This window comes from Arachis ipaensis, chromosome B6, assembly GCF_059453495.1.
Source record: "Arachis ipaensis isolate K30076 ecotype BB chromosome B6, ASM5945349v1, whole genome shotgun sequence".
NCBI lineage: Eukaryota > Viridiplantae > Streptophyta > Magnoliopsida > Fabales > Fabaceae > Arachis > Arachis ipaensis.
This window is the reverse complement of record NC_142441.1, coordinates 39,471,174-39,492,106: the sequence shown is the minus strand read 5'-3', so window position 1 is coordinate 39,492,106 and position 20,933 is coordinate 39,471,174. Positions and strand designations below refer to the sequence as shown.

Genomic DNA, 20,933 nt, shown 5'->3' with positions numbered 1-20,933 from the left:
TAATTTTTCTCTTGAGCATTCCAACTCAAGGTCCTCCTTTCAATCAACTCCCAATCAAGTTATGGAACTACTCACTCATTGTGAATGTAAACTTCACAAAATAATAAAGAGAAATAAAGAAAGACATGATAGATAATAATCAAAAAGATCAATTAAAAATAAAAATATTTTTTGTATTAATAAATTCTAAAAATAATCCAATAGTAATTCTGAATAAATTAAGGACATGGAAGAGTAAGAGACAAGTAAGGAAACAAACTAGAGTAATGAAGTCTTGGTGGAGGTAATAACTCTTCTCAATATCCCAATCCAAAAAGCAATAAAAACGAAATCCTAAGAACTATCAATGTGTAGAGAGAAAACCTAGAGGAGAGGTAAAATCAGATCTGAAAACTAAAATTATTGCTGAATGAATGTTGTTCTCTAGTCTCTGCATGTTTCTTAGCTCTAATCTGCTTTTCTGGGCTGAAAACTGGGTCAAAACAGGGCCCAAAATCGCCCTCAGCGAATTCTGCAGATTCTGCAGATCGCGCACGTCACGCGATCGCGTCATCCAGGTGTTCGTCATCCAGCATTTTGCCTTGCCACGCGTGCCCGTCATCCACGCCTTCGCGTCACTTGTGCAGTTTCTAATCCGCGCGGTCGCGTGAGCCATGCGTCCACGTCACTGCAATTTCCTCTATGTCGCGCGGTCACGTGAGCCATGCGTCCGCGTCACTTCTCACTGGTCATCTCCTTAATTTCTTGTGTTCCTTCCATTTTTGCAAGCTTCCTTTCTAATCTCCAAGTCATTTATGCCCTATAAAGCCTGAAACACTTAACACACAGATCACGGCATTGAATGGAATAAAGGAGAATTAAAATACAAAATTAAAAGTCTCTAGGAAGCAAGTTTTTACCCATGAAGTATTTTTAGGAAGGAATTATAAATGCATGCTAATCATATGAATAAGTAGGTAAAGATTTGATAAAACCGCACAATTAAGCACAATATAAACCATAAAATAATGGTTTATCAATCTCCCCACACTTAGATATTAGCATGTCCTCATGCTTAGTTGAAGGAGATAAAATAAATGAGTAGGAACATGTAAAACTCATGCAATGCAATGCAACCTATATATGTGAATGCAACTATATTATTTTTTTGTTTTTTTTTTCCACTTGGTCAAAAGTAAATAAGCTCTTCAAGACAGTCACAAATCAAATTCCACTAATTCAATTCTTATACAGTAAGAACAGATAAAAATGCAAGAAGGTAGCTCATGAAAGCAGGGAACATAGAATTTAAGCATTGAACCCTCACTGATGATGTATGTATACTCTAATCTCTCTAGTGTATAGGGTAATCACTCTATCCTTCTCTAATCATGCTTTCTAGTTTTTGTTTTTCACCTAACTAATAAACAACATTTAATATACCAATGCAAACATCATGAGGTCTTTTCAAGGTTGTAATGGGGCCAAGGTAAGGGTACGGGCATATATATGGCTAAGTGAGCTTATAAATTGAATCTTTAATTAACCCAAGCTTTCACCTAACACACATACATAAATTCTATATAACTTAAATTTCATACCTAGCTACCCAAAATTTCTCTTTCACATTCTATACTCATGTATCAATTTTTATTTTAAGGTTATCATATATGCATTGATCCTTGAATTTTTAACTTAGCATTGGGGTAATTTTGTCCCCTTATTTATTTATTGACTATTTTTGAATTTTTTTAAACATAAACATAAAAAATAAACATAGCTTATCAATGCACATAGATTTTTAATTCTTATAGTTTCACATAAGTAGGTACCCAAATTCTCATTATATCATCATGACACATTCCCTCATTATCTTTTGTTTCCACAATTTTCCATACTTAATTAACACACACAATTCTATCTCAAGCCAACCAGATTCAATTGGGATATATAATTGTTTTTCCGCTTAAGGCTAGTAATGTGGTAAAATGCAGAACAAATGGGATTTAAAGGCTCAAAGTGGCTAACAAAGGTAATTGAAAGGGTAGGCTTAATTTGGATAAGTGAGCTAAACAAATAATGGCCTCAATCATATGCAGGCATATAAATATATTAAACATTGGACATATAGGATGAAACAAAATATAGATTACAATCATAGAGAAGTAAACACACAAGAATAAAATAATTATGGTTAAATAATATAACCATGTATTTAGGCTCAAAGTCTCGGTTGTGTGTTCTTTAGCTCAAAAACCATGTTCCAAATATAACTTCAAGCAAATTTAACAAAAACGTTTTGATTAAAATTAGTGAAATTTTGTTCTAAAAATAAGGTCTTAGAAGAAACTTATTACCTTTTCAATCAAGTAGGACATGCATGCAACTAACCTATTACTATGCAATTTATCTTATTCTACAAAAGAAAAACTAACTAAATATTATATTTTATTGGTGTTAAGGAAGAGAAATTACCTCCGGAAGTCAGGTACTGACCGACCTCCTCACACTTAAGGCTTTGCACCATCCTCGGTGCCATCTGTCAGGAACAAAGGTGGGCTGGTAGCAGTATCTCCACAGTCAGGACCATCATGGCTCCCTGTGCTGGTAAAGGAAGTGGAGTCCGGGGTGTCTGAGTCTTTGAATTTTTCCATAATCAGCTCCTTGAGGTATGTGAATTGGCGCTTGTTACGGCGCTCTCTAAGCTTTGCTTTCTGTTCCTGCCGATCCAACATTTCAAGAATCTGATGGAGCAGTTGGTTTGTTGTAGGTGCTTGTGGTGTTGAAGGAGGAATGTTCTCAGCTGGTTCAGTAGGCTGGCTTGTAGTGGCTGCTGGAGGTCTGATATATTTCCCGTTAGGGACGTATTGATCATCCCATGGAAGCATGGCTTTGGTGTCACCCGCTCTGTAGGCGACTCCGGCTGCGGAGACAAGATCTGAAATTAGGACGGGAAAAGATAAGTTGCCCGCAATCTGTACGTGTCCCATGGCATTCTGGATGTGTCTTGGTAAGTTTAGAGGCTGGTCTGTAAGGATGCACCATAGTAAAACAGCCATGTCTGCAGTGAAGGAGGACTCGTGGGTGCTCGGGAAGACATAATGGGACATGATCTGTGCCCATACTCGAGACTCCAAGGTAAGTGCAGAAGCCAATATTCCCTTAGGACAGGAATGATGGTATCCGTAGATCCATCTGCTGCCAGGTTGTGCGATAACTCTGAGAATGGCGTCCTAGTCAAATTGGTATGTCTGGCGCTTGAGTGAGGCTTCTTGAAATGCGTCCAGTCCTTCTGGACCAGGAGGAAGATCTAAAGCTCGTTGAATGGCCTCTTCTGTAATGGGGACTTGCTTCTGACGGACATAGACAGACTGCAGGGTTGGCAGGTGAAAATTGGAGTAGAACTCAATTACCCAAGAAAGATTAACCTGCCTTTGCTATCTCTGTAGGAAACCCCATTGTCTTCGTTCAATTTGCGGCTCAACAAAGGTAGCAATATTGGGCGGGAGGATAAGAAGGTATTCGTTGTTGTAACTCCGTTCTGCCAGGATGGGGAACATCTGCTCACAGTAGCGATTGGGAAATCGTGCAGTGTCCTTTGCTGGGAAGGCTTTCTCTTTTTCATCAACCTTTATAATCCTCTTAATTCTTTTTGTTGAGGGCTTTACTACAGTTGAAGAAGGCTCTACCACTAATGCTATTTTTGTTCCTCTCTTTGCTGGTGGTTTGAAAGTAGCTTTCTCTTTTCCTTTCTTGGTGGCCATCCTGAAAAGGGAAAAAAAAGTAACTTTGAATTCAAAGGGATAGAGTAAGGAAGAGGATGGTATAGGTGATAATCAATGCACAGGAAAGAAGGATGTCGTTAACACATGGTCATGACTACATGTGAAAAGTTCATCAAAGAAAATAAAGTAAGTGCATTTTTTTGGTAATTAGATGCAAGATGTTTATTGGTATGCTGGCAAAGGCATGAGTAGCATAGATCAAGCATTAATTACTTAAAATTGTTATCACTCGTAACAAACTGGTCATCACGTTTGTATTGACAATTATCTTCAATGAATAAAATATGAAAGGGGTTTTGTGAAAAGCAGGCATTAGAATAGTAGAATGAAATAATCTAGAAAAATGCATAATGTCATATGGGCTTTCTCACAAACACATAGCATGCATGATGAATAAGCGATTGAAATTATTAAATTACACATGCAAGCAACCCTTAAAAATTAATATATAATTGCCAAACAATTTCGCAATAATTCACAAGCATATAATAAGAAACAATGACCCAAATAAATTGCTAACACCAATTAAAAGAAAAAGAAAACATGGATAATGAAAGTAAAAAGAAAAGAAAAGAAGAAAACATAAAAATAAGAAGGACGATAGAAAAGTAAGGAAGGAAGAAGAAAAGAAAAACCTTGATAATGGTAGTGAGAGGGAGAAAAAGTAGAGAGTGAGAAAGAAGGAAGAAGGAAGAAGGAAGAAATAAGGAGGGAAAAGAAAAAGTAGGATTTTGGGGAAGAGAAAGATAAGATATTTTGGCAAAATAGGTTAAGCTGTGCGGCGCAAGCAACGCGGACGCGTGGGGTACGCGTTCGCGCGGATGGCGCTTAGAGAAGTCGACGTGGTCGCGTCGGTCACGCGGACGCGTGACTCATTTTGTGCTACTGGCGCGAGGGCAGCCTCGCGCTCGCACAACTTTCTGTTCAAAAACCTTGTTTTGCCAAATTTTTGGGTGACGCGGTCGCGTGGTTGACGCGATCGCGTGGGTGGCCAATATTAGGGGATGACGCAGACGCATGGGGCACGCATTCACGTGGTAGGGACTGTGCGTCCAGCGCCAGTCCAGCACCACTCTAGCACAACTTTCGGCCATGCACCTTTTTTACGTCGATTTTCAGGTCACGCGTCCGCGTGGGCGACGCGGATGCGTGGGAGGCAATTCTCCCACATGACGTGGACGCGTCGGCGACGCTGTCACGTGGGGTGATTAGTGCCAAAAGCACGCCTCCAGCCACACTCTTGCGTGACTTTCTGTTCGATTTCTTATTCTTTCTGAGCCACCTGCGATGCGGACACGTCGGTGATGCGGTCGTGTCGCGTACGAATTTTTTTTTATGCAATATGCAAATACAGATGCAAGCTATAGGCACTGGTACTGAGAAGAGTTATTGCTAAAGGAAACTAAAAAATAAAAAGAAAGGAACGATCATACCATGGTGGGTTGTCTCCCACCTAGCACTTTGCTTTAACGTCCGTAAGTTGGACGCTCCACTAGCTCAGTTTTCGGCTATGGGTGGATTGTCCAAGAGGAAGATCTCAAGCTCCTTGTTTTTCTTCATCTTCTCACCATGATATAGCTTTAAACTATGTCCATTAACTTTGATGAATTCAGAGCTTGAAGGATGACTTAGGTGAAAAACTCCGTACGGCTCTGCCTTCTCTACTCTATATGGACCTTCCCATCTTGATCTCAACTTTCCTGGCATGAGCCTCAGTCTAGATTTGTAAAGGAGGACTGATGAGCGGATAATTTATACGCTTTTTGACATTGTTTTTAGTATGTTTTTAGTAGGATCTAGTTACTTTTAGGGATGTTTTCATTAGTTTTTATGTTAAATTCACATTTCTGGACTTTACTATGAGTTTGTGTGTTTTTCTGTGATTTCAGGTATTTTCTGGCTGAAATTGAGGGACTTGAGCAAAAATCAGATTCAGAGGTTGAAGAAGGACTGCTGATGCTGTTGGATTCTGACCTCCCTGCACTCAAAGTGGATTTTCTGGACCTACAAAACTCCAAATGGCGCGCTTCCAATTGCGTTGGAAATTAGACATCCAGGGCTTTCCAGCAATGTTTAATAGTCCATATTTTGGCCAAGAATAGATGACGTAAACTGGCGTTCAACGCCAGCTTTCTACCCAAATCTGGCGTCCAGCGCCAGAAAAGGAGCCAAAACCAGAGTTGAACGCCCAAACTGGCACAAAAGCTAGCGTTCAACTCCAAGAAAGACCTCTACACGTGCAACACTCAAAGCCCAGCCCAAGCACACACCAAGTGGGCCCCGGAAGTGGATTTATGCATCAATTACTTACTTCTGTAAACCCTAGTAGCTAGTTTATTATAAATAGGACCTCTTACTATTGTATTAGACATCTTTTGATCAGTTAGATCTTTGAACGCATTGTTCTCAGACCATGGGGGCTGGCCACACGGCCATGCCTGGACCATTCACTTATGTATTTTTCACGGTAGAGTTTCTACACTCCATAGATTAAGGTGTGGAGCTCTGCTGTTCCTCAAAGATTAATGCAAAGTACTACTATTTTCTATTCAATTCATCTTATTTCGCTTCTAAGATATCCATTCGCACCCAAGAACGTGATGAAGGTGATGATTATGTGTGACGCTCATCATCCTTCTCCCTTATGAACGCGTGCCTAACAAACACTTCTGTTCTACATGAAATAAGCTAGAATGAATATCTCTTAGATCTCTTAATCGGAATCTTCGTGGCGTAAGCTAGAATGATGGCGGCATTCAAGAGAATCCGGAAAGTCTAAACCTTGTATGTGGTATTCCGAGTAGGATTCAATGATTGAATGACTATGACGAGCTTCAAACTCGCGAGTGCTGGGCGTTAGTGACAGACGCAAAAGGAGGGTGAATCCTATTCCAGCATGATCGGGAACCGACAGATGATTAGCCGTGCTGTGACAGAGCATGTGAGCATATTTTTCACTGAGAGGAGGGGATGTAGCCACTGACAACGGTGATGCCCTTGCATAAAGCCAGCCATGGAAAGGAGTAAGACTGATTGGATGAAGATAGCAGGAAAGCAGAGGTTCAGAGGAACGAAGGCATCTCCATTCGCTTATCTGAAATTCTCACCAATGAATTACATAAGTATTTCTATCCCTATTTTATTATATTAAATTCGAAAACACCCTTATCAATTTATATCTGCCAAACTGAGATTTGCAAGGTGACCATAGCTTGCTTCATACCGACAATCTCCGTGGGATTCGACCCTTACTCACGTAAGGTATTACTTGGACGACCCAGTGCACTTGCTGGTTAGTTGTATCGAAGTTGTGAACCATGGTATTGGCACCATGTTCTTGGCATCATTGCCAGGGAAAGAAAGAGCCATGAATTTTACATAATTAAAGTGTAATCACGATTACGCGTACCAAGTTGCTCACGTTGCCAGGGATTGTTCGAGCCTGGACATCACAATTTCGTGCACCAAGTTTTTGGCGCCGTTGCCGGGGATTGTTTGAGTTTGGACAACTGACGGTTCATCTTGTTGCTCAGATTAGGTAATTTTCTTTTTATTTTCTTTTCAAAAATTTTTCAAAAATCTTTCAAAAAATTTTTCTTTTGTTTTCGAAAAAAAATAATATAAAAATGTTTTCAAAAAAAAATTTTATTCAAAACTTTTAAGAATGAATTCTAGTGTTTCATGAAGCATGTTGAAGCCTGGCTGGCTGTAAAGCCATGTCTAATTCCTTTGGGAATGAGTATGTCAGGCGTGTCATGTCTGAATTACATGCTGTAGCTTGGCTGGCCATTGGCCATGTCTAGTGTTTTGGACTGGAGCTTTCTTTGAAAGCTTGGCTGGCTAGTGAGCCATGTCTAATTCTTGGACTGAAGCTTTAGACTAAGAATGCAAGATTCCTGGAATTCATATTAAAAATTTTGGAATCCTTATTTTTTTATTTTTCATATAATTTTCGAAAAAAAATCCAAAAAAAATTTAGAAAATCATAAAAATCAAAAATATTTTTCTATTTCTTGTTTGAGTCTTGAGTCATGTTATAAGTTTGGTGTCAATTGCATGTGCATCTTGCATTTTTCGAATTTTCATGCATTCATAGTGTTCTTCATGATCTTCAAGTTGTTCTTGGTAAGTCTTCTTGTTTGATCTTGATGATTTTTTGTTTTGTGTCTTTTCTTGTTTTTCATATGCATTCTTGAATTCTTAGTGTCTAAGCATTAAAGAATTCTAAGTTTGGTGTCTTGCATGTTTTCTTTGCATTAAAAATTTTTCAAAATTGTGTTCTTGATGTTCATCATGATCTTCATAGTGTTCTTGGTGTTCATCTTGACATTTATAGCATTCTTGCATGCATTCATTGTTTTGATCTAAAAATTTCATGCATTGCATCTTTTTAGTGTTTTTCTCTCTCATCATAAAAATTCAAAAAAATAAAAAAAAATATCTTTCCCTTTTTCTCTCATCAAATTCGAAAATTTGGATTGACTTTTTCAAAAATTTTTAAAATCAAATTGTTCCTCATGAGTCAAATCAAATTTTCAATTTGAAAATCTTATCTTTTTCAAAATCTTTTTCAAAAATCAAATCTTTTTCAAAATTCTTAGTTATTTTCGAAATTTTCAAAAATATTTTTCAAAAAATCTTTTTCTTAATTTTATATCAAATTTTCGAAAATAACATAATCAATTAATGTTTTTATTCAAAAATTTGAAGTTTGTTACTTACTTGTTAAAAAAGATTCAAACTTTAAGTTCTAGAATCATATCTTGTGATTTCTTATGAATCAAGTCATTAATTGTGATTTTAAAAATCAAATCTTTTTCAAAACTAATTTCTATCATATCTTTCCTAAAATATCTTCTTATCTTATCTTTTTCAAAAATATGATTTCAAAAATATCTTTTCTAACCTCCTAACTTCTTATCTTTTCAAAATTTGTTTCAACTAACTAACTAACTTTTTGTTTGTTTCTTATCTTTTTTCAAAACCACCTAACTAACTCTCTCTCTCTCATTTTCGAAAATATCTTCCCCCTTTTTCAAAATTTCTTTTTAATTTATTAATTATTTTAATTTTTAAATCTTAATTTTCGAAAATTACTAACATTTTTCAAAAACTATTTTCAAAAATCACTAACTCCTTTTCAAAAATAATTTTCGAAAATTCCCTCCTTCTCTCTCATCTTATTTTATTTATTTATTTATTCATCTACTAACATCTCTTCCTCACATCATCACCAAATTCGAACCCCTCTTCTATCTGTGTTCGAATTTCTTCTTCTTTTCTTCTACTAACAATAAGGAACCTCTTTACTGTGACATAGAGGATTCCTCTTCTTTTCTTTTTCTCTCCTCTTTCTTATGAGCAGGGACAGAGAAAAAGGCATTCTTGTTGAAGCTGATCCAGAACCTGAAAGGACTCTGAAGAGAAAATTAAGAGAAGCTAAATTACAACAATCCAGAGACAACTTGATTGAAAATTTCGAACAAGTAAAGGAGATGGCAGCCGAACCCAACAACAATGCAAAGAGAATGCTTGGTGACTTTACTGCACCAAATTCCAATTTATATGGAAGAAGCATCTCCATTCCTGCCATTGGAGCAAACAACTTTGAGCTGAAACCTCAATTAGTTTCTCTAATGCAGCAGAACTGCAAGTTTCATGGACTTCCATCTGAAGATCCTTTTCAGTTCTTAACTGAATTCTTGCAGATATGTGATACTGTTAAGACTAATGGAGTAAATCCTGAAGTCTACAGGCTCATGCTTTTCCCTTTTGCTGTAAGAGACAGAGCTAGATTATGGTTGGATTCTCAACCCAAAGACAGCCTGAACTCTTGGGATAAGCTGGTCACGGCTTTCTTAGCCAAGTACTTTCCTCCTCAAAAGCTGAGCAAGCTTAGAGCTGATGTTCAAACCTTCAGACAGAAAGAAGGTGAATCCCTCTATGAAGCTTGGGAAAGATACAAACAGTTGACCAAAAAGTGTCCTTCTGACATGCTTTCAGAATGGACCATCCTGGATATATTCTATGATGGTTTATCTGAGCTATCAAAAATGTCACTGGACACTTCTGCAGGTGGATCCATTCACCTAAAGAAAACGCCTGCAGAAGCTCAAGAACTCATTGACATGGTTGCTAATAACCAGTTCATGTACACTTCTGAAAGGAATCCTGTGAATAATGGGACGCCTATGAAGAAGGGAGTTCTTGAAGTTGATACTCTGAATGCCATATTGGCTCAGAATAAAATATTGACTCAGCAAGTCAATATGATCTCTCAGAGTCTGCATGGAATGCAAGCTGCATCCAACAGTACTCAAGAGGCTTCTTATGAAGAAGAAGCTTATGATCCTGAGAACCCTGCAATAGCAGAGGTGAATTACTTAGGTGAACCTTATGGAAACACCTATAACTCATCATGGAGAAATCATCCAAATTTCTCATGGAAGGATCAAAAGCCTCAACAAGGCTTTAATAATGGTGGAAGAAACAGGTTTAACAATAATAAACCTTTTCCATCATCCACTCAGCAACAGACAGAGAACTCTGAACAAAATACTTCTAATCTAACAAACTTAGTCTCTGATCTATCCAAGGCCACTGTGAGTTTCATGAATGAAACAAGGTCTTCCATTAGAAATTTGGAAGCACAAGTGGACCAGCTGAGTAAAAAGATCACTGAAATCCCTCCCAGTACTCTCCCAAGCAATACAGAAGAGAATCCAAAAGGAGAGTGCAAGGCCATTGACATAAGCAAAATGGCCGAACCCAATGAGGGAGAGGAGGACGTGAATCCCAAGGAGGAAGACCTCCTGGGACGTCCAGTGATCAATAAGGAGCTTCCCTCTGAGGAACCAAAGGAATCTGAGACTCATCTAGAGACCATAGAGATTCCATTGAACCTCCTTATGCCCTTCATGAGCTCTGATGAGTATTCCTCTTCTGAAGAGAATGAGGATGTTACTGAAGAGCAAACTGCCAAGTTTCTTGGTGCAATCATGAAGCTGAATGCCAAATTATTTGGCATTGATACTTGGGAAGTTGAACCTCCCTTGTTCATCAATGAACTAAGTGATCTGGATCAACTGACATTGCCTCAGAAGAGACAGGATCCTGGAAAGTTCATAATACCTTGTACCATAGGCACCATGATCTTTAAGGCTCTGTGTGACCTTGGTTCAGGAATAAACCTCATGCCCCTCTCTGTAATAGAGAAACTGGGAATCTATGGGGTGCAAGCTGCTAAAATCTCATTAGAGATGGCAGACAGTAAACGAAAACAGGCTTATGGACAAGTAGAGGACGTGTTAGTAAAGGTTGAAGGCCTTTACATCCCTGCTGATTTCATAGTCCTGGATACTGGAAAGGAAGAGGATGAATCCATCATCCTAGGAAGACCTTTCCTGGCCACAGCAAGAGCTGTGATTGATGTTGACAGAGGTGAAATAGTCCTTCAATGGAATAAGGACTCCCTTGTGTTTAAAACTCAAGGATCTCCCTCTGCAACCATGGAGAGGAAGCAGAAAAAGCTTCTCTCAAAGCAGAGTCAACCAGAGCCCCCACAGTCAAACTCTAAGTTTGGTGTTGGGAGGCCACAACCAAACTCTAAGTTTGGTGTTGAACTCCCATATCCAAACTCTAAGTTTGGTGTTGGAGAGTCTCAACAATGCTCTGAACATCTGTGAGGCTCCATGAGAGCCCACTGTCAAGCTATTGACATTAAAGAAGCGCTTGTTGTGAGGCAACCCAATGTTTATTTATCTAACTCTATTATTCTTGTTTTTCATGTTTTATTAGGTTCATGATCATGTGGAGTCACAAAATAAATATAAAAATTGAAAACGGAATCAAAAACAGCAGAAGAAAAATCACACCCTGGAGGAGCATCTGTCTGGCGTTCAGCCCCAGAACAGAGCATGGTTCTGGCGCTGAACGCCCAAAATGGGCAGCTTCTGGGCGCTGAACGCCAGAATAGGCATGGTTCTGGCGTTCAACGCCAGAAATGGCACACAAATGGGCGTTGAACGCCCAAAATGGCCACCAACCTGGAGCTGAACGCCCAGAGTTGGGTACAAAGGCATTTTTACATGCCTAATGGGTGCAGGGATGTAAATCCTTGAACACCTCAGGATCTGTGGACCCCACAGGATCCACTCAAGATCTGTGGACCCCACAGGATCCCCACCTACCTCCACTCACTTCTTCTCACCACTCTCTTTCACACAACCCCATAAACACTCTTCCCCATCACCTCTTCACCACTCACATCCATCCACTCTTCCCCATAAACCTACCTCATAAACTCCACCTACCTTCAAAATTCAAAACCACATTCCCACCCAAACCCACCCATATGGCCGAAACCTTTTTCCCCCCTCCCTTCCCTATATAAAGACCTCCATTCTTCATCAAATTCACACAACACATCCCTCTACACTCCTCTTGGCCGAAACCACATCTCCCTCTCCCTCTCCATATTTCTTCTTCTTCTTCTTCTATTCTCTTGTTTATTGCTCGAGGGCGAGCAATATTCTAAGTTTTGTGTGGTAAATGCATAAGCTTTTTGTTTTTCCATTACCATTGATGGCACCTAAGACCGGAGAATCCTCTAGAAAGGGGAAAGGGAAAACAAAAGCTTCCACATCCGAGTCATGGGAGATGGAAAGGTTCATCTCCAAAGCCCATCAAGACCACTTCTATGATGTTGTGGCCAAGAAAAAGGTGATCCCTGAGGTCCCTTTCAAACTCAAAAGAAATGAGTATCCGGAGATCCGACATGAAATTCAAAGAAGAGGTTGGGAAGTTCTAACAAATCCCATCTAACAAGTCGGCATCCTAATAGTTCAAGAGTTCTATGCTAATGCATGGATCACCAAGAACCATGATCAAAGTAAGAACCCGGATCCAAAGAACTATGTTACAATGGTTCGGGGGAAATACTTAGATTTTAGTCCGGAGAATGTGAGGTTGGCATTTAACTTGCCCATGATGCAAGGAGATGAACGCCCCTACACTAGAAGGGTCAACTTTAATCAAAGGTTGGACCAAGTCCTTATGGACATATGCGTGGAAGGAGCTCAATGGAAGATTGACTCCAAAGGCAAACCGGTTCAACTAAGAAGATTGGACCTCAAGCCTATAGCTAGAGGATGGTTGGAGTTCATTCAATGCTCAATCATTCCCACTAGCAACCGGTCTGAAGTTACTATAGACCGGGCCATCATGATCCATAGCATCATGATTGGAGAAGAGGTGGAAGTTCATGAGATTATACCTCAAGAACTCTACAAGGTGTCTGACAAGTCCTCCACTATGGCAAGGTTAGCCTTTCCTCACCTCATTTGCCACCTATGCAATTCAGCTGGAATTGACATAGAGGGAGATATCCTCATTAAAGAGGACAAGCCCATCACTAAGAAAAAGATGGAGCAAGCAAGAGAGCCCAGTCATGGAGCTCAAGAGGCGCAAGAAGCTCATTTCCATGAGATCCCAGAGATGCCTCAAATGCACTTTCCTCCACAAAATTATTGGGAGCAAATCAACACCTCCCTAGGAGAATTGAGTTCCAATATGGGACAACTAAGGGTGGAACATCAAGAGCACTCCATCATGCTTCATGAAATAAGAGAAGATCAAAAAGCAATGAGGGAGGAGCAACAAAGACAAGGAAGAGACATAGAAGAGCTCAAGGACATCATTGGTTCCTCAAGAAGGAAACGCCTATGAATCCAAGGGTGGATTCATTCCTTGTTCTTGCTTTCTCTGTTTTTCGTTTTCTATGTTATGTGCTTATCTATGTTTGTGTCTTCATTACATGATCATTAGTAGTTAGTAACTATGTCTTAAAGTTATGAATGTCCTATGAATCCATCACCTCTCTTAAATGAAAAATGTTTTAATTCAAAAGAACAAGAAGTACATGAGTTTCGAATTTATCCTTGAACTTAGCTTAATTATATTGATGTGGTAACAATGCTTCTTGTTTTCTGAATGTATGCTTGAACAGTGCATATGTCTTTTGAAGTTGTTGTTTAAGAATGTTAAATATGTTGGTTCTTGAAAGAATGATGACTAGGAGACATGTTATTTGATCATCTGAAAAATCATAAAAATGATTCTTGAAGCAAGAAAAAGCAGCAAAGAGCAAAGCTTGTAGAAAAAAAAAATAGGCGAAAAAAATAGAAAGAAAAAGAAAAGGCAAGCAGAAAAAGCCAATAACCCTTAAAACCAAAAGGCAAGGGCAATAAAAAGGATCCCAAGGCTTTGAGCATCAGTGGATAGGAGGGCCTAAAAGGAATAAAATCCTGGTCTAAGCGGCTAAACCAAGCTGTCCCTAACCATGTGCTTGTGGCGTGTAGGTGTCAAGTGAAAACTTGAGACTGAGCGGTTAAAGTCAAGGTCCAAAGCAAAAAAAAAAAAGAGTGTGCTTAAGAACCCTGGACAACTCTAATTGGGGACTTTAGCAAAGCTGAGTCACAATCTGAAAAGGTTCACCCAATTATGTGTCTGTGGCATTTATGTATCCGATGGTAATACTGGAAAACAAAGTGCTTAGGGCCACGGCCAAGACTCATAAAGAAGATGTGTTCAAGAATCATCATACTGAACTAGGAGAGTCAATAACACTATTCGAAATCTGAAGTTCCTATAGATGCCAATCATTCTGAACCTCAATGGATAAAGTGAGATGCCAAAACTATTCAAGAGGCAAAAAGCTATAAGTCCCGCTCATATGATTGAAGCTCTGTTTCATTGATAGTTTGGAATTTATAGTATATTCTCTTCTTTTTATCCTATTTGATTTTCAGTTGCTTGGGGACAAGCAACAATTTAAGTTTGGTGTTGTGATGAGCAGATAATTTATACGCTTTTAACATTGTTTTTAGTATGTTTTTAGTAGGATCTAGTTACTTTTAGGGATGTTTTCATTAGTTTTTATGTTAAATTCACATTTCTGGACTTTACTATGAGTTTGTGTGTTTTTCTGTGATTTCAGGTATTTTCTGGCTGAAATTGAGGGACTTGAGCAAAAATCAGATTCAGAGGTTGAAGAAGGACTGCTGATGCTGTTGGATTCTGACCTCCCTGCACTCAAAGTGGATTTTCTGGAGCTACAGAACTCTAAATGGCGCGCTTCCAACTGCGTTGGAAAGTAGACATCTAGGGCTTTCCAGCAATGTATAATAGTCCATATTTTGGCCAAGAATAGACGACGTAAACTGGCGTTTAACGCCAGCTTTCTACCCAAATCTGGCGACCAGCGCCAGAAAAGGAGCCAAAACCAGAGTTGAACGCCCAAACTGGCACAAAAGCTGGCGTTCAACTCCAAGAAAGACCTCTACACGTGCAACACTCAAAGCCCAGCCCAAGCACACACCAAGTGGGCCCCAGAAGTGGATTTATGCATCAATTACTTACTTCTGTAAACCCTAGTAGCTAGTTTATTATAAATAGGACCTCTTACTATTGTATTAGACATCTTTTGATCAGTTAGATCTTTGAACGCATTGTTTTCAGACCATGGGGGCTGGCCACACGGCCATGCCTGGACCATTCACTTATGTATTTTTAACGGTAGAGTTTCTACACTCCAAAGATTAAGGTGTGGAGCTCTGCTGTTCCTCAAAGATTAATGCAAAGTACTACTGTTTTCTATTCAATTCATCTTATTTCGCTTCTAAGATATCCATTCGCACCCAAGAACATGATGAAGGTGATGATTATGTGTGACGCTCATCATCCTTCTCCCTTATGAACGCGTGCCTGACAAACACTTCTGTTCTACATGAAAAAAGCTAGAATGAATATCTCTTAGATCTCTTAATCGGAATCTTCGTGGCGTAAGCTAGAATGATGGCGGCATTCAAGAGAATCCGGAAAGTCTAAACCTTGTCTGTGGTATTCCAAGTAGGATTCAATGATTGAATGACTGTGACGAGCTTCAAACTCGCGAGTGCTGGGCGTTAGTGACAGACGCAAAAGGAGGGTGAATCCTATTCCAGCATGATCGGGAACCGACAGATGATTAGCCGTGCTGTGACAGAGCATGTGAGCATATTTTTCACTGAGAGGAGGGGATGTAGCCACTGACAACGGTGATGCCCTTGCATAAAGCCAGCCATGGAAAGGAGTAAGACTGATTGGATGAAGATAGCAGGAAAGCAGAGGTTCAGAGGAACGAAGGCATCTCCATTCGCTTATCTGAAATTCTCACCAATGAATTACATAAGTATTTCTATCCCTATTTTATTATATTAAATTCGAAAACACCCTTATCAATTTATATCTGCCAAACTGAGATTTGCAAGGTGACCATAGCTTGCTTCATACCGACAATCTCCGTGGGATTCGACCCTTACTCACGTAAGGTATTACTTGGACGACCCAGTGCACTTGCTGGTTAGTTGTATCGAAGTTGTGAACCATGGTATTGGCACCATGTTCTTGGCGCCATTGCCAGGGAAAGAAAGAGCCATGAATTTTACATAATTAAAGTGTAATCACAATTACGCGTACCAAATTGCTCACGTTGCCAGGGATTGTTCGAGCTTGGACATCACAATTTCGTGCACCAAGGACTAAGTCCCCAGGTTGGAACTTTCTCCTCTTGATGTGCTTATCATGTACAGCCTTCTTCTTTTCCTTGTACAGCCTTGAGTTCTCATAAGCTTCTAGGCGAAGATTTTCTAATTCTTGCAGTTGTAACTTCCTTTAGCTCCGGCTGTCTCAAATCCCATGTTGCACTCTTTTACTGCCCAAAAGGCTTTGTGCTCTACTTCAACTGGGAGATGACAGGCTTTTCCATAAACTAAGCAGAAGGGACTCATCCCAATGAGTGTCTTGTACGCTGTTCTGTATGCCCAGAGCGCATCTTGTAGCCTCGTGCTCCAGTCTCTTCTATGAGGTTTGACTATGTTCTGTAATATGCACTTTATCTCTCTGTTAGACACATCGGCTTGCCCATTAGTCTGAGGATGGTAGGCTGTTGCTACTTTATGAATTATCCCATGCTTCTTCAGTAATCCTGTTAGTCTCCTGTTACAAAAATGGGTGCCTTGATCGCTCACGATTGCTCGTGGTGATCCAAAGCGACAAATAATATGGTTTTTAACAAAGTAAACAACAGTGTTAGCATCATCAATGCGGGTAGAAATTGCTTCCAACCATTTAGAAACGTAATCCACCGCTAACAATATATAAAAGTAACCATTAGAATTTGGAAATAGACCCATGAAGTCAATGCCCCAAACATCAAAAATTTCACAGAAAAGCATAATTTGTTGAGGCATCTCATCCCTCTTGGATATATTACCAAATTTTTGGCATGGGAAACAAGATTTACAAAATTCAGCAGCGTCTCTAAAAAGAGTGGGCCACCAGAATCCACAGTCTAAGATTTTTCTAGCTGTTCTTTGAGGGCCAAAATGTCCTCCACTCTCAGATGAGTGGCAAGCCTCTAAAATGGACTGAAATTCTGATTGAGCACACACCGTCTAATTACCTGGTCAGCGCCACATCTCCATAAATACGGGTCATTCCATATATAATATTTAGACTCGCTTTTCAGCTTGTCTCTTTGATGCTTAGTAAAGTTTGGAGGAAAAGTGCGGCTAACTAGATAGTTAGCTACAGGTGCATACCAAGGGACTACCTCAGATACTGCTTGCAGGTTATCAAATGGAAAATTATCAGCTATAGGAGTGGAGTCATCCCAGATGTGCTCAAGACGACTCAAGTGGTCCGCCACTAAATTCTGGTTACCACTCATATCCTTTATTTCTAAATCAAATTCTTGTAGTAACAGTATCCAACGTATAAACCTTGGTTTGGATTCCTTTTTAGCTAATAAATACTTTAGAGCTGCGTGGTCCGAGTATACTACTACTTTCATACCAAGTAAATAGGCTCGGAATTTATCCAAAGCAAAAATAATAGCAAGAAGCTCTTTCTCAGTAGTAGTGTAATTAGACTGAGCGGCGTCTAAAGTCTTAGATGCATAAGCAATTATAAAAGGGTCCTTACCTTCACGCTGAGCCAGTACTGCTCCTACTGCATGGTTGGAAGCATCGCATATGATCTCAAATGGCTGGCTCCAGTCAGGTCCTCTCACAATTGGAGCTTGAGTCAGGGCAGTCTTCAGCTTATCAAACGCGTGTTTGCAATCCTCACTAAACTCGAACTCAATATCTTTCTGCAGTAGTCTGGATAAGGGAAGTGCTACCTTACTAAAGTCCTTAATGAATCTCCGGTAAAAACCTGCATGGCCAAGGAACGAACGGACTTCTCTCACAGAGGAGGGGTAAGGTAAACTAGAAATAACATTCACCTTTGCTGGATCTATAGAAATGCCAGTATTAGACACAACATGTCCTAGGACAATACCTTGTTTTACCAAAAAGTGACATTTTTCAAAATTCAATACAAGATTTGTACTGACACATCTATCTAATACTCTAGATAAACTATCCAAGCAAAGATTAAAGGAATCACCATAAACGCTAAAATCATCCATAAAAACCTCCATACAGTCCTCAATAAGATCAAAGAAAAGACTCATCATGCACCTTTGGAAAGTAGCTGGTGCATTGCACAAGCCAAAAGGCATTCTCTTATAAGCATAAGTTCCAAAAGGACATGTGAAAGTGGTCTTTTCCTGATCTTCAGGAGCTATATGAATTTGGAAATAGCCTGTGTAACCATCTAAAAAGCAATAATGTGATTTACCTGACAGGCGATCTAGCATTTGATCAATGAATGGAAAGGGGTAGTGATCCTTACGAGTGGCTTGGTTGAGACGCCTGTAATCAATGCAGACTCTCCAGGTGTTCTGTACTCTGGTTGCTATGAGCTCTCCATGCTCATTCATCACTGTAGTGACTCCAGACTTCTTAAACACCACTTGTACTGGGCTTACCCATTTACTGTCTGAGATGGGGTGGATGATATCTGCCTCCAGCAGTCTGGTCACTTCCTTCTTGACAACCTCTAAGATAGTGGGGTTTAGTCTTCTCTAGGGTTGACGAACAGGCCTTGCTCCCTCTTCTAAAAATATCCTGTGTTCACAAACTTGAGGGTTGATGCCTACTATGTCTGCCAAACTCCACCCAATTGCCTTCTTGTGCCTCCTCAGCACACTAAGTAACTGCTCTTCTTGTTGAGAAGTGAGTTCCCTTGCAATGATAACTGGAAACTTCTGCTTGTCCTCAAGGTAAGCATATTTGAGGTGTGGAGGGAGGGGTTTTAATTCTAACTTCTGCTCATGGCCAGGCTCTGGATTGTCTGGAGTTGGTGACAATGGTAGAGTACTTTTATTGTCCTCAGAAAGTGTCCCCACACTCAGACCTTGTCCTATGTACTTCTCTTCGAACTCCTCCTGGTGAACTTCAGCCACGGTTTCATCTATGATGTCACACTGGAGGATAGAATGATCTTCCGGAGGGTGCTTCATAACTCCATTTAGATTGAAGCTTACTACTCGGCCGTCTATTTCAAAAGAGTATGTTCCTAAAAAAGCATCCAATTTGAACTTCGAGGTCTTCAGGAATGGTCTTCCGAGTAGGATTGATGATGGCTTCTCTGAGTCATTTTAGGGCATCTCTAGGATATAAAAATCAATGGAAAATGTAAGCCCTTTAATGCCCACTAATACATCTTCAGCAACTCCAACCACTGTAATAATGCTTTTATCTGCTAACACAAAACGAGTTGTCGACCTTTTTAAGGGAGGGAGCCTCAAAATATCATATATAGACAAAGGCATTATACTCACACATGCTCCTAAATCACACATGCAGTCAGAAAATACCACACCACCAATAGTACAATTAACCATACATGGACCTGGATCACTACACTTTTCAGGGATACCTCCCATTAAAGCAGATATAAAACTACTTAAAGGAATAGTTTCTAATTCATTAATTTTGTCTTTATGTATACATAAATCTTTTAGAAACTTTGCGTATTTAGGTACCTGCTGAATAACATCAAAAAGGGGAACAGTTACCTCAACCTTTTTGAATATTTCTACCATTTTGGGATCAGGTTCCAACTGCTTCCTGGGCTTTCTTGCAATTTGTGGAAATGGAATAGGAATGGCATTTTCTGCAGTGTCTGCGCCCTTTGGTGCTTCTTCCTGTGATTGAGCTTCTTCTTCTTTATCCATGTCTTGTATGTCCGCTTCCTCCTTAACATCTTCTATTTCCACTACCTCTTCAGCTGAGGCGTGTTCTGGTGAGTTTGGCTCCTCCTGATTCCTCTCTTGCAATGTGGTTCTAGACCTTAGGGTGATGACATTAATACCACCCTTTGGATTGGGTAATGGTTGAGAGGGGATTCTACTGGAGCTCAAAGGCTGGTTATTTGAGTTATTCAGTGATCCAATCTGTGAGACAAGAGCTTGCAAGGTAGAGTTCAGACCATTTAGAGTAGAAGTAAGGTTGTTTTCCATGGCCTACTATCTCCGATCAATAGATTATAGTAACTCATCATTAGAAGATGAATAGGGATAAGTGATCTGAGAGGTCTGCTGTTGGTTTTTCTGTGGTCCTTGGGATTGCCTCAGGTGAGGTGCTTTGTAAGGCTGGTTCTGGTTCTGCTACCTGTTGTTGTTATTATTCCACCTCTGATTTCCCTGATTGTCTCTGCCTCCTCTGTTATAGTTGTCCTTCCAACTCTGATTAGAAGTATCTCTCCAACCTTGGTTGGAATTGTCCTGCCATCCATGGCTGTAACTGCCACCTTGATTGTATCCTTGATTGGGGCGGTCATAGAAGTTATGAGTGGCTGCCACAGTGTTGTCTTCCTACTGAAGCTGCGGACATTTATCAGTATAATGGCTATAATCAGCACAGACCCCGCATACTCTTTGTGGAACTAACTGTTGGATTTGCTGTGGTGGAGAAGGTTGAGCTTGCTGAGCTTATTGTTGATTCAACTGCATCTGCCTCAGTAAGTTGGTCATCTCGCATATACTCTGAGTCAGAGCAGTAGTCTCTTTGTTAGAGGATACCTCTGCAACAGCTTTTGACCGGCTTTGTTTCTGCCTGTGATTCCGAGTAGATTCAGCTAAGTCGATGATCAATTGCCATGCCTCATCAGTGGTGTTGTACTTTTTCATAGACCCATTGCTGGCACTTTCCAATGTGATCTTATCTTGAGGCCTCATGC

The 20,933-nt window shown here is 39.9% G+C and overlaps 1 protein-coding gene and 1 non-coding gene across 2 annotated transcripts in view; one reads left to right on the top strand and one right to left on the bottom strand.

Moving 5' to 3' along the window:
• LOC148555225 (uncharacterized) overlaps positions 1-20,933 on the top strand; it is a 41,539-nt gene that overhangs the window by 2,569 nt on the left and 18,037 nt on the right. The window lies entirely within an intron of this gene.
• On the bottom strand, positions 9,656-9,763 carry LOC148555226 (small nucleolar RNA R71). Its single transcript, XR_015887288.1, has one exon. It is a non-coding gene; the product is annotated as a small nucleolar RNA R71 (small nucleolar RNA).